Here is a 15,699-nt window from a genome sequence, read left to right as displayed (position 1 = left end):
TTTGGAGCTTATTTGCTGTCTCTTCTTCTCCAAAGTCTATAGTGTACAGTTAGCAGTGTTTGTGTCTTGCAGGCATTCACTGCAAGAAATTCTAGAAGCTGTTGAGTTTCACCATTACTAAATATAGTACTCATTCTAGCACTCTTCAAAATATTTAACAAAAAGGAAATTTTGTTTTTGTAGCATATGGCATTTATAGTCTCAAGATATACAAAAGCTTTAGTTGCACCTTAATACTGGTTTAAAAGTAAAGTCTGTAATGTGACTTGTAAAATAGATTTCATTATTGTATATACAAAATTTCTCCTAATTCTTTTAAAGACAAAAGTATTTACAGAGAGCAAAACTTGATTTACAGTTGTACTTGAAACTGTTGCTGTAAGAACATAATGTGTCCTGCTTTGGAAAGACAGGTGTCTGCTAAGGAAGGCAGGAGCCTCCCTTGAAATCGAGAATGTAAATCCCTTTCCTCTGAATTATTATAATTTTGAAATTAAGGGGCTCTCAGGGAAAGATATGGCAATAGGAATAACAGGTCTTTACTAGGAAAATTAAAATAAAAATGTAGTAGTACAAAAAAAAACCAAACCAAAAAAATAAAAACACTGATGGAGTCAGAACACAACCCGACACCCTGTTGGTCAGGGTGTTGGGAGCAGTCAAATCAAGTCCTCCTGCAGTGACAGATGTGGTTCTGTTGGAGCAGGGATGATCCTTTAGAAAGGTTTAGTTTTCTCTGAAGGTCCAGTGGTGCTGAGATGGTTCTGATCTTCCTCTGGGAATCCAGTGCAAAGAGGCTGTCCTGGTGTTCTGACTCTCAGGTTTTATCCAGGTGGGAATGCTGGGCTCCTCCCCCTGGGCAGAGCCAATGGGATGATGTAATTGTATCAGCCCCGCAGTGAGCCTGGATGGCCCATGAACAGCAGAGATCCCCTGGAGGAGGATGGGTGGTGGAAGAGATAAAGAACACTGCTCCACCTGGTTTTAACAGATGGAATTAGAATACATAGTTTTGGTTACATCTTGCATTGCAACCTAAGACAAAAAGTGACATCAAACTAGTATAAAAACATGTTTAAATGATATAAAACTAGTTTGGGATTAACCATCTGCAAATATTCTATCACTCTAAACATAATGGACCAACACCAGGACTCAGGCATAATGTTAATTATTAAATGTGTTTGAAAATACAGCAAATGTATGTTTGCATGCCAGTAGCAGTTTCAACATACACATTTTTCATTTTTCATATTAAATAAAAGAGAATAGCATCTGCTTTTAAGAGAAGTTGTTACCAGAAAAGAAAACAAAATAAAAAGAGGTGAAATGTGCAACAGCAGCAATATTTTACTTCTTACTGTAACTTTCCCTATAATCAAATAAGCTGCAACTGCCAGGACATTTATCTCATTTGTCAGGACATCCAAGTAGTTCATCATCCCCCACCTGAAATAAGTCAGCCTGTCCACTGCATTATGTTCACTACTCAGTTGGCCAGAAGAAAACCTTCTTGGTACAGACAGATGGTAAAGAGATAGTAGGAACTAAATAAGTAAAACAAAATCACATCTAAACTTGTTATTTGTAAGTACATATTGGGGTTTCTTCCAGAGGTCATCTGGCTTCTTGCAGTTGCTGACTCTGTTAAAAAAAATAAAATGGATTTTGTTTATTCCACTTAATTTGCCTTAGATGTATAGTGCCAATTTTTAGTTTGTTTTCTTTCAGGGTTTTTTCTTTTTCTTTCCATTTTTTTTTTTCTTTCCCAAACAAAAGAAGTAGAATTTCAGCTGCTCTGTCATTATTAAAAACCCTAAAAAATTAAAAAAATGTGTATGTAGCAACCCCCACTCCTCCCTGAACTTGCTTGTGTTACAGTGCAAAATTATAACAACCCTTTTTGAGTCAAAGGGCTGATGAAACACCTGAAAGAACACACTTGCATATAAATGACCAGTTAAAAAACCTGTTCTCTTCCCAAGTTTTTTTATTTTAAAGATTTAAAGGTTTTCCAGAGTTGTGCTGACTTAATGGCAGTGTGGAAATGAGGCTTGGAGGGCAGGAGAAAGGGTGTTTGGAGGGAGGCTGGTGTTTGCAGCAGTGCTGGGGGGACACACTGTGCTGTTTGCAGGAAGCCACCAGAGTGGATCTGTAAAGATGGATGGTCCTTGTTTATTTTATAGGCTATTCTTCACTAGGGTGTCTCAGCCTGGGCAGTCATCTTCAATTGACAGTGGCTCAAAAGCCATTTTTGTGGCTGTTCTTACACTCACAGAATGGTTTGGGTTGGAAGGAACCTTCAAAGATGGTCAAGTCCACTCCCCTGCCATAGCCAGGGACACCTTCCACTAGACCAGATTGCTCCAACCCCCCCCCAACCTGGCCCTGAGCACTTTAAAAGCTGCACTTGTCACTGATCCTTTCCCCTGAATCTTTGTGACAGCATTCCCTCTGTTTTCTTTCCCTTCCCTTCCCTTCCTCTTCCTTCCCTCAGCATCTTAAGATGAGTGTTTCTGGGGTTTGTGATTTTTGCTTTATTGATAATTGTGCGTTGGGTTGGCAGTGTTCTTTGCTTCATACCTACCAAAATCTGGATGGAAGAGTTTAATGGATCTTGCATTGCATTGTAACAGTCAGCAGATTCAGGAAAACTCATGACAAACCACTTTGCACTTCTGGAACTTTTGCCTCTGGCAAGGAGACTATTGATTATCTTTTTTCTGATTGAATTAGTTTCTTTTCACACAGATACTTCATATCAAAGTAGTCAAAAGCTTGGAATATGTACAATCCCCAGTGATTGACTTTTATTTTCTATATGACATACAAAATCTTGTTTTTAAGTAATTTAATGAAACGCCTACTCAATATTTAATTTTTAATTTCTCATTATCGTTTTAAAATACAAAAGTTACACTGTGTTGATGCTACTTACCCCCTCTGTTTCTAGTTTTTAAAAATTGTTTTGCCTTTTGTCCATTTTTCTTGAAATACTTATTATAAGCTCTTGAATTTTTGTATTGATGGGCTGATGGACCATGTAGGCCATTAGAAGAACTGAAAAGTTAAATAGTAGGAGTAGCACTGAAGACATAACTAGGTGAAGCATTTGTAGCTTTGGGTATGACCTGCAATGAGGAATTCTCTATCATTCCTATTTCCTTCAAAGAAAAACTGCTTGGTTTTATGTGTGCAGGTCTCCTGCTCTAACATTTGAATATTGCTCAGAATTACTCAGCCTGTTCCCATGTTTGGATGTTGCTGATAAAAACAATATTCTAGAACCTTCTGTGCCTCTCATGTTCCCCAATCAGAGAAAAACTGACATCCTGGTCAGGAGAGATTCAGGGTTTGAATGTTTCAGATATGTATTTCAACGTTTCATTGTGCTGTTTGACAGATTAATTGCATTTTTGTTTGCCACCTGCACTTTGTGTTGCATCAGCACGGGCAGAGCTGCGCCAAGGCTGTGTATCTCCAAAAGACACGTGTTGAAAGGTCTGATGAATTGCAGTTTTCCAAATAACCCAGCACTGACACCCCGTAAGATTCCAGAGGGGAGAAGTGTGATATTTGTTTTGCAAACACTATTTTCTTTCTTTTCTGTGTGTTGTCAGTTTAGCTTCTTGATTTTCCCTCAGTTTTAGTTAAGGAAACAAAGATTGCAGCAGCAATAACATGGGCACATTGCCTCTCACAAGTGTCTTTTGTAAATGATTTAGGAAAAGAATTACTTCCCTGCATTCGACTAGAGGACAACTTAGCAAGATTGACTACGTTTCAATCATCATATTTGTGCCTTCAGTTGCTAGAAGTATTTTGTTACATGGTTATAAAGGCTGGCAATTAAAACATTATGCTCCTGCCTCATTCAAGACTCACATTAAACACCTATTTAAGCATCTTGGAGATGGCCCGTCTGCGTCCATTGAATTTGTGTTTTGGTACCCAAACACTGAGGGGTTTTTTGACATGTCACAGACACAAATGTATGGATATATATTGCTTGTAGTCTGTTCCACTTCATCTGCTGTATGCATTTAGTGGATGTGGCCTGTGGTGTCTCATCTAGTCCAATATTTCATCTTCAGAAGGAAAAAGCTGCTCAAATCCCCATGGATTTGAGAGGTACCATTTGGCCATTATTGTTCCACTTCTATTTAATGTCTGAAGCATGAGGAACACTTCTTGCTTTGCTTTATATTTCAGTTACAAAACTTTACCCGAAATACAAAATTCATCTAAGAATCACAGAATGAATCATAGAATAGTTTGGAAGGAACATTATAGATCTCGTTCCAATCCCCTGGTCATGGTCAGGGATACCTTCGTACCTTCCACTAGACCAACTGGAAGAAAAAGCTGCATCCAGCTTGGCCTTGAACACTTCCAAGATAACTCTCCTTTCCTCCTTGCCTTTCTCAACATTCAACACAATGTTTTATGTTCTTGTTTTGAGGAGTGCTATTATCCTGTGCCTGTACAAAGCCACTGTATAAATTATTGATAGATGCCCAGTTTTACCTTCTGAGCAGATCACTCCCTTTTTAAATCATTTTAACCTCCAAACGTGCCAGTTATTCAGTAGAGAGTAAATATTTACTTCCTGGAGGGTTCTTTTTTTCATCAAATGACACAGCTATATTGGCCCTCCCTTTAGTTTGAACATGAAATGGCCATTCCAAGGAAGAAATTTTGTTGTTCAACACCCAACAGCAAACTCAAGTAAATCCAATGACTTAAGGGTCTATTGTTTCCATACTGTCCATGTTGACATGAAATCTGTTCATCTTCTTTACAACCTTTGTTGTCAAAATATTTGTGCTGTTAAACTGCAGGCAGAAATGACGAATTTCCTGTTGACAAGTATGTATAGAAAACATGAGAGTGGAAATGGATGTTATTGTTTTCCAGATAAATAAACCTCAATTACATGGGCTTAAATATGATGGTGCAGACCTGAAATGCACCAAGCAGGTCTTCAGGATCTTCAGCTTTTCCTTGTCTGGGATGTGATGGTGCAAGAGGCACTCGGGGGAGCAATGGGTGTGGGCTTGCCTGACTGTGTGTTTTCTGTGGGGAAGCACACAAATCTCCCTCTGTAAATTAATTTTAAACTGGGCAATGGAGATATCCTGCTGGTCCAGTGGTGCCCTGCATGACCCTGCATCCACTTGGACCTAAATGTTGGGATGGCATGCACCAGTCAGGGTCTTGGGGCGATGAAATGCTGTTAGCTGTGTGGTTCTTTGTGCAGGATCTAGGGAATGTTTTGCTATGCTTAAAGACTTTGCTGCTCCAGTTTTCTTGAGAACAGTGTTACAAAGTTAAGCCCACATTTAAACAGCAGGAAGAGAGAGAAAAGTTTGAAGCTGGGTTCCCTGGATGAAGTTCAGTTTGAAATGCAGAAGCAGTGGTTTGTAACACATCTATGTGAGCAATTCCCACTGATACCAGCAGCCACCAAAGGATGGAGAAGAGAAGAGCCAGGAGGAGGTCCTGAACTCTGGAACTTGTTCCTTTTATGATCAAAGTCCAGATACGGGTATTCTTAGGATACACTTCAAAACTTGAAGGGTGTTTTTATGAGACGACTGTGGTATTTTCTTATTATGTTGAGGGGAATCTGTGCGGATTTTCCAGAGTAACTGTGATGTCCATGATTGCAACTCATGAATTTGTTACAGAAGTCTACACTCTTTTTTAAAATTTTTCTTAAGTGATCAAATCACAAAGTGTGTAGACAGCATAAATCTGTCTATGGAATTATGAGAAATGTCATGAGAATTTTCTGTGTGATACTGCAGACCAGTACAAATGAAGCCAACTCGATAACATCAGGATTTAACAAGTCTCTTGCACCAGAAGTAGGACATAGAAATGTTACTTTCCACAGGATGATTTTTTTTCTTCTTGCATCGTCTTACAGAGATGTCAAAATTTGCAAAATTAGGTCATTTTAACCATCAAAGTCAAGAGGAGCAAACCATTAGAATTTCAGTGTGGGAAACAAGCAGGAGGGAGTTGGAGGGTAAGGAGAGACCAGCTGAGGTTACTCAGGGGAGGATGGCCAAGCTCACTGATTCTTTTTCAAAGCAGCCTCTAATACATTGCCTGGCCCTGCCTGGAATGGGGCAAAGTCCTCCTTCAAGTGTTTTGCTCTGAAGAGCAATCTCAGTAAATTAAAGTTATAGGTGTAGTGGTTTCAGGTACAAATCCCACCTTGGCACAGTGCCCTACTACTTTCCCTACTCAACTGAAGGATTTATATCTGAAACTTTACCTCTTTTGGGCTGCACTCCTGTGATTTGGTCCGTGTGGTTTGAGATGATGGACATCAAAATTGCTAACATTAAATGCACTCTTAAAAAATAATCTAAAGTAAGTGATTAGGAGTGCAATGGCCATATTTTTATGCATTATTTATGGACAAATACTTGATAACCTGACCACATTTTTCATCCCTAGGGCAGTTTAATTAAATAAAACAAAATGTAGAAAAAATAAATTAGAACTTTATTTAACCCAAGCAAACTTTTTACTAAAACAGAAATCAGTTGCCATCTGTTATAATTGATGGAGGTCTAAATTGTCTTTTTTTCATAGGAACATTTAGCAGACTGAGCTATATTTAAATCACAAGGTTTGTACTTGGAACATCCAGAAATTAGGTTATTATTTATTAAAAGACCCAGTGCATTCTCTTTCAGTAGTGATAAATGCAGGGAAGAAAAACTTGTTTCCATCATCGAATTTTCAAGTACAATTACTTAGCTGTGCTCATACAATTACTGCTAAAATGTCATATATATAAATGACTGTGTAATCACATTTACAAAAATGTACCACAGGATGATATCTCTGTGGATGCTGGAAGAGAAGACTCTAGGAAATACTGCCCAGTCTGGGTGGTTGTGGTTTTTAATTGCCCAAACTGCACCTAAAATACTAAAAATGAGTATTTTTCTGCATAGTCACCTCATTGTTTGTAGTGATTAGCCCAGATAAGAATTTAAGAAGAGGCCTAGGCAACAGTTAAATTAAATTTTAGAAGCCACACTCTTCTTAAGAGCTGTAATTTTGCTCCCAGTAGGCCTTTAAATGCTACTCACATGCTGCCTTCTAAGTCCCATTATAGATGTCAGTGCTCTTTAAGTTTGGCTTTGTTTAAAAAGAAAAAAAAAAACCCTTCTTTTTGAATGAAACATGCAAGCAAATCATTAGATTAAATTGCTCAGGAAATGATATGTGTAAATTGGATCTGCAGAGTCGTTACACAGCCTCCAGTAAACTTGGAAATCTCAGGGCATTGTATGGGTGGAAGAGGGGACAGACTACAAAGGAGGAATTTAGAAATACTGCCCTGGCATGCAGAGACGGTGTTAGGAAAATCAAAGTTCACATTTCGACTTGAATGTCAAGGGCAAGGAAAATCTACAACTACAGGGGTAGTATGAGGATTGGGAATGTGTTTCTGGGGACATGATGCAGAAAAGGGTGATTGGGAACAGTCAGCATGAATTTATCACAGATAGATTCTTCTGTGTAGGCAGATTTACTTTGGTGGAAACCTGGCTGCATTTGGGGATCGGGGGGGGCAGTGGTGGATAATGTTTTCCTCGGTTTGAACAAGGCTTTTGTGGTGAGATGGTTGTGTCAGGTGGCCAAGTAGAGGGGTAAATCTCTGGTTGGATGATGGGGCTCAGAGGTTGTGTTTAGTGCCATCTACTCTTTATTTCCTGGAGACAAGAGCAAGTGGAGGAGGATCTGTCATGTTAGAAGTACTTGCTTGTTTAACAGTAGCAGATGAAGGCAGTGATACTAGAGTGGAACTGCAGCTTTTGACTATAACCAGTAGCTCCAGATTTCAAAACTTGTGTTTTTCACTTAAATAATTTATAGAGTAACAGAAAGGTTGGGTTTGAAAAGCCTGTAAAGATCATCTCACTCCTTCTCTTGTCATGGGCAGGAACATGTTCCACTAGACCAGGCTGCACAAAGCTCCACCCAACCTGGCCTTGAACACTTCCAGGGATGGGGCAGCCACAACTTCTCAGAGCAACTTGTTCCAGTGTCTCACCACTCTCACAGTAAATAATTTCTTCCTTATATCTAGTCTAAACCTACTCTCTATGAGTTTGAAGCCATTCTCCCTTGTCCTGTCACTCCATGTCCTTGTCAAAAGTCCCTCTCCAGATTTCTTGGAGCTCCTTTAGTCACTGGAAGGTGCTCCAAGGTCTTCCTGGAGCCTTCTCCTCTCCAGGCTGAACACCCTCAGCTCTCTCAGCCAGTCCCCACAGCAGAGGTGCTCCAGCCCTCTGATCACTTTTGTGGCCTCCCCTGCACTTGCTCCAGCAGTTCCATGTTGTACTTACATTGGGGGCCCAGAGCTGGAGGCAGCTTTGCAGGTGGGGTTTCACCAGAGCAGAGCAGAGGGACAAAGTGCCCTCCCTTGGTCTGCCCACCCTGCTCTGGCTGCAGCCCAGGACACGGATGGTTTCTGGGCTGTGAGTGCACATGGCCAGGCCATGTGGAGCTTCTCACCCACCAGCACCCCAAAGTCCTTCTCCCCAGGGCTGCTCTCACTCACCCCATTCTCCACTGCATTCATTGTTAGAGGCCTTCAGTGAGAACAGGTTTGCACTGAGCCTGCTAAAGGACAGTCAAAAGTGCAGGACAAAGCCAGTGGACATTTTATTGTCCCCATTAAACTTATTTACACCCTTCTCTTGGAAGCTCTGTCAACATTGAGGGAAACTGAGAGCTTATATTAACCAATCATTAGTTAAGGTCTGAAATACAAGCAAGGTGTCAGGTTCTGCTAAGCCCTTGTGGAAAGCAAGTCCACATGTGCTGTCCTCACTAGACCATGGGCAAATGGGTAAATCCTGGTGGGAGGTTGGCTGCAGGAGCAGCAAGCTCTGGAGTTCAGAGGGATTCTTCCTGGTAAAGATTATTCCATGGCAGAAATCATCCCCTTCTGCTTTCTGAGACTGATGTCAGCAAAGAGGCCAATTTTTCATCCCATAAATACCTGTTTATAGTTCACATTTTTTTCCCTATCATCTTGCCTATAGATAGTTTGTAATAGGAGAGAGAGTTTAGCCAAGAGAATGTGTGGGAAAAGGTGGTTCTTATTATCTGTATTTTACTAAAAATCAGAATGAGTTACCAAGACAGTTGATTTTAAGGCAGGCATTATCCAGGGCAGGGTACAGTACTGATTTAAACATTTATTTTATGATGGCATATGTTATTGCAATAGCTCTAGCAAGCATTTTAATAAAATATGGGTTTATTTTACTGAAAAATCTTTCAAAGTTTTAGTACAGCTGTGAGCTGAAGTTTATTTTGGCACACTCAACTGTCCTGTCCTCTACATTAATTGCTTAATTGAATCCCTCCCATCTTTCAGTCTAACATCCTGAAAACTATCATCTGAATAGCAGGGATATTGTTTTTTCATGTTCATAATTATTTTAAGAGCTATGAAAAATAAAAATAGCTTGTGTTAATGTCATTTTATGTAGTAAATAGTTAAAGATTTAATTGGAAAATTCAGTCTTAGCATGCGGAGGTTTTGCATACTTGGGTGGCAAATCTTCCTTGATTTCAGGAACATCGAGGCTTGGTCCACAAAGGAAAAAGAGACTTCTCAGTTTTCCCAATAGATTGGAAAACAGAAAAATTGATTTTGGAAACTGTAGATCTGTACACAGTTCACACTTACTTCATGTGCCATAACTATAACTTGCAGAAGTGATAAGTGTGTGTTGTGCTTCTTAGGTCCCAGGAAAATATTTGATTATTTTTTTAATCCAAGAAGTGTTTTGTGCAATTAACAGTAGCCCTTTGGGGAGGATGGGGAGTGAACTTTGTGGCAGATTTTGGTGTAGCTGGATTCAGAGGATCTGTGTGTCTGGCCCTGAGGGATGGGATGCCCATGGCACAGGGCACGGTGAGTTAAACACGTGCAGGTCTTTGCTGGGTAAAAATTAAGGATGAGAGAAGAGCACAGGCAGATGGAGGCACTGACATATATTATTGATGGATATGGTTGTGACTGGAGTACAGTTACACAGATTGCTAAAAGCTCAGAGCTGAGATAGCCATCTCATAGGAAGTAAGATTGTCTTACACCTGCTGGGTTTAGTTCTGTACAACACAGGTATATCTGGTATTTAAAAATAAGTGTATAAACCACACTGGGGTTGACAGTCTTTTCTTGATTGTAATAACAGTAGGTTTTTTGGTGGTATAAATGCTTTTGCAACACATTAATACAATTTTTACTGGTCTGTATTTCTCCTTTCTGTACTCCATGGTTAATTTATTACTGTTTCAGTGATCTTTCAAGGTTTTGCCCAACAGAATTCTTATCACAATTTTTACAGTTTAGTTTCCTAATTGGATTTTTGTTTTAAAATGAAAGTAAGTTTTTTTCTTAATCTTAACGTGCCAGGTTTATCTGCCTTGGAAAGGACCAGTCTTCTCTCATCAGCTCTGTTCTTTGGGTAAAACATTCAGCTCTAGTAGAAGTAATCAAAAAATATGTTAAAATATGATTCAATGGAAGGCTGATGTGGTACTTTCAAAACACAGTAGCCGTATTAAAACAAATGTAATTTTACAGACCTTCAAGTTTATATTGTATTTTTTTTTTTTTTTTGGCAGTAGGAACTTCAGTTAATTGGTCATAGGGAGACCTGTGTTCATGGACACAAGACAAATGGGGGGAGTGCAGGTTAGATAGTCAGCCTCCTACAGATTGCTATAGGGTGTTTCTTTACAGGGTAGCACCATCTAATCTTTACCATATCCACTGCAAAACCAGAATGATTGCTGACACAGCTGAGATCAACACCATGGATGAATGTATGCCTGTCCTTGGTCTCATTAGTCATATGGAGAATTACTCCTCAGTTGTAGTGGGATATCTAAATATTTTATGGATTTGCTCTGACAGCAAGCATGACTGTTTAATAGGCAAATACTATACATATTTTAAAGATGAGGAACCTGGATACATAGACACAGAAGGGAAGTGGTTTAGCATCACAAGGTTGATAGGAGACTGGTGACAGAATCAGGAACTGATTGTATGTTTCCCAGATCTTGGCTGGTGCATTAATCCTTCTAATTTCTCCCAGTTTTGAGGCGCCTCTGTTCCCTTACAAAAGCGACTGCCAGCAGAATTCCTCTAGGCTGTCTTGTGCAATTTTTTGCAAACTGAATGGAAAAGTCAACGCTGTGTCATCAGTTAGAATGTCAGCAAGTTAAATACCAAAAATTGGTGGGCAGCATGCAGTTCTGCTTAACAGAATACAAGAACAGTCTTGCAGTGCTGACAGACAACATGTTTAGAGAAGCACTGACTGAGCTAAACCTGAGCAAGGCAGCAGTGTTGGTCCTTCAGGACTCGTTGCCATTATCTGATGGACACCACCTCTGCCAGCAGCATCCCTGTGTGGGGTGATGAAGGTGCCACAAACTCCATCTCATTCCAGACTGCACTTGGAGCACGCAGCACCGTGATCTGTTTATTCATTGTTGGTCTCCAGACATCCCATTTCGGTGCACTTGGATACACAAGTGCATGAGCCCCAAACTATTTCAGTTATTTAATGGCAGTAAAAACAATTTGTTGTTAATTTAGAACTGAAAGTCCTTCAGGTCAGTGTTTCCCATGCTGTGTAGGCCTTCCTGCTGAAGCCCTGGAGAAATGTCTGTCCTCTTGTCTGTGGTGCTCTGGGTGGGATCACCACGAGCTCTCTCCTGGAAATTATCTGGTTTATGGTAAGACATCCCTCTTCATCACAACTTCTCAGTAGTAATTGCTTCTTGTTAATGGACATCAGGAGCAGGGAGAGACTGATACCAGGAGATGATGCTCTGTGAGAGACAGCTCATCTGTTCTGTTCGTTCCAGGAGGGGGTGGAGCAGTGACCAACCATTAATCAACTTCAAATTTTGGAGCTGTAACTCCCCAAAGTGCAGGATCAGGAAGGAATTACCAGGTTACATCAAACCCTCTTTGTATCATGTACATACCTAATACAGCTCAGCCCCAAATGTTTTATTAGACTGCTCTTTCACAAAGGCATCTGAAGTATTCAGGAGATAAAGACATGACCATGACCTTTGTAATATAGTCAATAACATCCACTTGAACAACAACAACAAAATAAGCTAGAAAACACAGTTTTGAATGAGCTTCTAAGCTGCTCTGTGTTATGATGTCTTCCTTTAAGATTAGGCAGGCTTTTAGTGTCTGGTATTTCCCTCTGCAAAGTGTAATCATGTTATCTCTCAGGGGTTTTTTGGCAATCTGAGTACATTGTGTTCTTCATGGCTTTTTTTTCTCCAGCACTGAGATTTTATTTTTGCAGTCTTTCGCCCATACAGAATGTAGATGCCAGAGCTGGCAGCAATAGTTCACTATTTATAATAATTGGTAATCCTCTCCACAATGGCAAAGATTTCCTACATACTTGAATTTAAGGACTTTTTCAAGGAAAACATGACTTCCTCATGTCAAGATGTGGTTCTTGGAGCTCAGACAGTTGCACATCCCTTTTAAGCTTCCAATTCCCTACCCTGTCAGTGTGACAGTAGTCTTTTCTAATGGCAAAGCTTTCCATCTTGGATTTATTAAAGCATGTTTTGTTTCTTTATTTATCTGTGATCCAAAGTGACTGTCTGACTGCACTTTTGCTATTATTTTTTAGTCAGTTATTATTGGTTTTATGATGTTCAAAGTAATTTTTGCGATTTTCTATTTATGTCCACATTGTTGGTGAAGATGATGACAAATACCCATTAGAATCATCTTTATTGAGAGAGTTTTTCATTGACAAATGTGTCCTAAGATAACTGATCATAATCCTTTTAATATGTGTTTGTTTTTATCAGCCTTGTGTAGCACTAACTTTTTAAGCCAGCATGTCAGTAGTGCTAGCTTGGACATCCTGCAAAGCTCTAATTTGTTGCATCTTCATGGTTGCCTTAAATTAATTTTTTATTTATGAATCCTGGTGATGAATGGAGTATAAAAATTAAGATTATTACTTTCTAATGAAAATAATTCGCTATTTAGTAGAAATAATCAACAGTGTGTAAGTACATAGTGTCTGGATTTCATTAGTTGTTCATTCTTGTTGACCAGATTGAGTTTAGAAATAAATTTTGATACCAGATCTGCTCAATGGCCCAAGAATTTCAACAATGGTACTTTATTAATTAATTGAGACCATAATCTAGTACTAGGAAAAAGATATTAAAAAAAGAATTTAATAAAACCCCCATAAAGTAGCCTTCCAGTAGAGAAAATGGACTTGGAATGTATTTATTAGTGTTTGGCTCACTCCTTCCAATCTGAATGTGCATGCACAACTGCTCACAATTAGAATTATTTTTCCTAATGCATCTGTGTGGGTGCACTTGGTTTCTGCAGAGAGAGATGTTGCATTTAACCATGTAGTGAGTCATATATATAATACAACTTGTTTGGGTTAGAAAGAAGTAGAATTAGACTGTGATGTTCTTACATTTCTGGTAGTGTAAGCTGTTCAGAAATCTATTTTGCAATTATCTTGATTATTTAAGTTCTTTGGATGTCCTTGTGAGAGCAATAGACTGTTCTTTCCAGCTGAAATTATTTAGCTGTTTCTTTCCTCAGTTAATGTAGGGAGAGAAAATCAATATAGAAGATAATATTTTAGCATTAGTTGATCCTAGGGTCTTATTTGATTCCAGCATAGCAGGCTAAGTAGCAAATGCTCTTAGCAATTGTTTCTGTTAGTGGAATTTTGAAAGCACGAAGAGAAATCTTGATCCATGGAGACAGTACAGTAATTCACATTGACATATTTTCCCCATTTGCCACAGGGCAAGTGGAACTATTAATGCTCCTGTGCAAAACCTCTTTTCTCCTTTCCTCTTTTTTTTTTTTTTTTTTTAAGAGCAGAAACAGTGTTGATCCTAACAGTGGATTATATGTAAAAATTTAGACTACCCTGCAGCCATCAGAGGGAAAAAGATTCAGAAAATTTGCCATCACTGAATCTTTGCTTTTTTCCTAAATAGACTCCTGTTCCACAAGTACATATATTTATTTATTTCCATGGTGGATTTCTGTGGTGTTTTGGAGGTTTGATGGTTGTTTAATGTAAGCAAGAAGGCATCTCTGGGGTCAGGGAGCAGGTAGCAGCAATTGTAAAATAAACTGTTTGAATACTGCATGTCCACATGAACCGACTCTAACAATAAAATAGTCTCTGAATCCATTCTGTGCTCCACAATGTACAGTCAGTGCCCAATGGAGACAGCCGTTCCAATCATGTAGACACAAGGAATATTTGTTATCCATTGTAGTATTTTGCCTGCAGCTTTGAGAGACCCAATTTTATCTTCCCTTAAGCAGCCAAAATGATGTCAGCATCAGCATGGTACTTCTTTTTTTCTTTGAATGTTTCAAGAACCAAGAAATTGAGCTGTTTGTTGATAAATGAAGGTTTATGTAAAATACATATAAATTTAAGCAATTTAACTCAGTGCAGTAAAATGGCCTTTGAAATGAGATTTAAATGTGAGTTCTTGAAAATCTGGTTGGTTAGATGTGCAGAAAATAACAGACAGTTGACTGCTAATAATGCCATAAACAATAATTAGGCTGTGAGGAGCAGTTAATGATAGATGACCAAGTATATATTATATATCTTCTCAATGTGCATCATTTTGGCTTTATGCTATTGAACTGTGCATGTGCTATTAGATTAAAAGTTAACTAGAAAAAATTTCTAGATAAATTAGCAAACAATTTCTTTGGTGTCCTTTCCCTTCCATCATTTCCCTTCCCCCTGCCCCAGCCTCCCCCCTCCCTTTTTTTTCTTTTTTTTTTTTTTTTTTTTTTTTTTTTTTTTTTTTTTTTTAGGAGAGCCAAGAGACTAAGCTTAGGTCACAAATGAGATGAGTTTGATGACCTCAGCCTGTGGCCTCTCAGACATCTGTCTACATCTGAAAACATCCATAGATTTTGGTACAGTTGGGAATCTCTTGTCAGGAAAGATTCAGGAATAGACTGGGAACACTTAATTCTGCTTGTGATTGTAAAACCTCAAGAAATAAACAAATCATCTCCTTCAGCACTTGGTATTTAGTAAAAGTTACAGTTATGATGCATAAAAGGAAAAGTATTCAAAATACTTTTTGAACCAAAGTAGGGTTGTTTTTCTTTTTCTCCTTAGACTATTTATTATCTCCATGAATTATTGTTCATTCCTCTCTTGTGATAGTTCCTTCTGATGTGGGCTTCTCTGTAATGTTAATCACAGAGGTGCAGCCTCTGGGAAAGACACAAACTTTAACCTTTCTGGGTCACGGGTCTCGGAAGCCACTTCAGTTAGAGATCAGCAGAGTACAGTGATACACAGCGTGTTCCCATTTGTTTCCAGGTCTTTCAGGAAAAGAGAATTAATTATTTATACCTTATCTATATACATTTACTTATTATTACAGCTCAGTTGTCTTTAGCCTCCAGTAGTTAAATTTAAAGTACATTTTTCCTAAGGTAACTTCATAATCTGTGATATAACTTGCACTGTTCATAAGGCGTATCAAATCATTTTAATTAAGAACCCAATCTGTTTGCATGGAAGTATTTCCCTTTTTGTCTATGTCTGCGGAACTTTCTTCTTC

General features: G+C 38.8%; 1 protein-coding gene across 4 annotated transcripts in view; it reads left to right on the top strand.

Annotated features, from left to right (window-relative positions):
* The window catches only part of CTBP1 (C-terminal binding protein 1), a 236,465-nt gene that overhangs the window by 147,785 nt on the left and 72,981 nt on the right, over positions 1-15,699 (top strand). The gene's annotated exons all lie outside the window — the stretch shown is intronic.

This window comes from Zosterops lateralis (assembly GCF_965231275.1).
Source record: "Zosterops lateralis genome assembly, chromosome: 5".
NCBI lineage: Eukaryota > Metazoa > Chordata > Aves > Passeriformes > Zosteropidae > Zosterops > Zosterops lateralis.
Note: the sequence above shows the minus strand (reverse complement) of the source record. Positions and strands in the feature narration are given on the sequence as shown.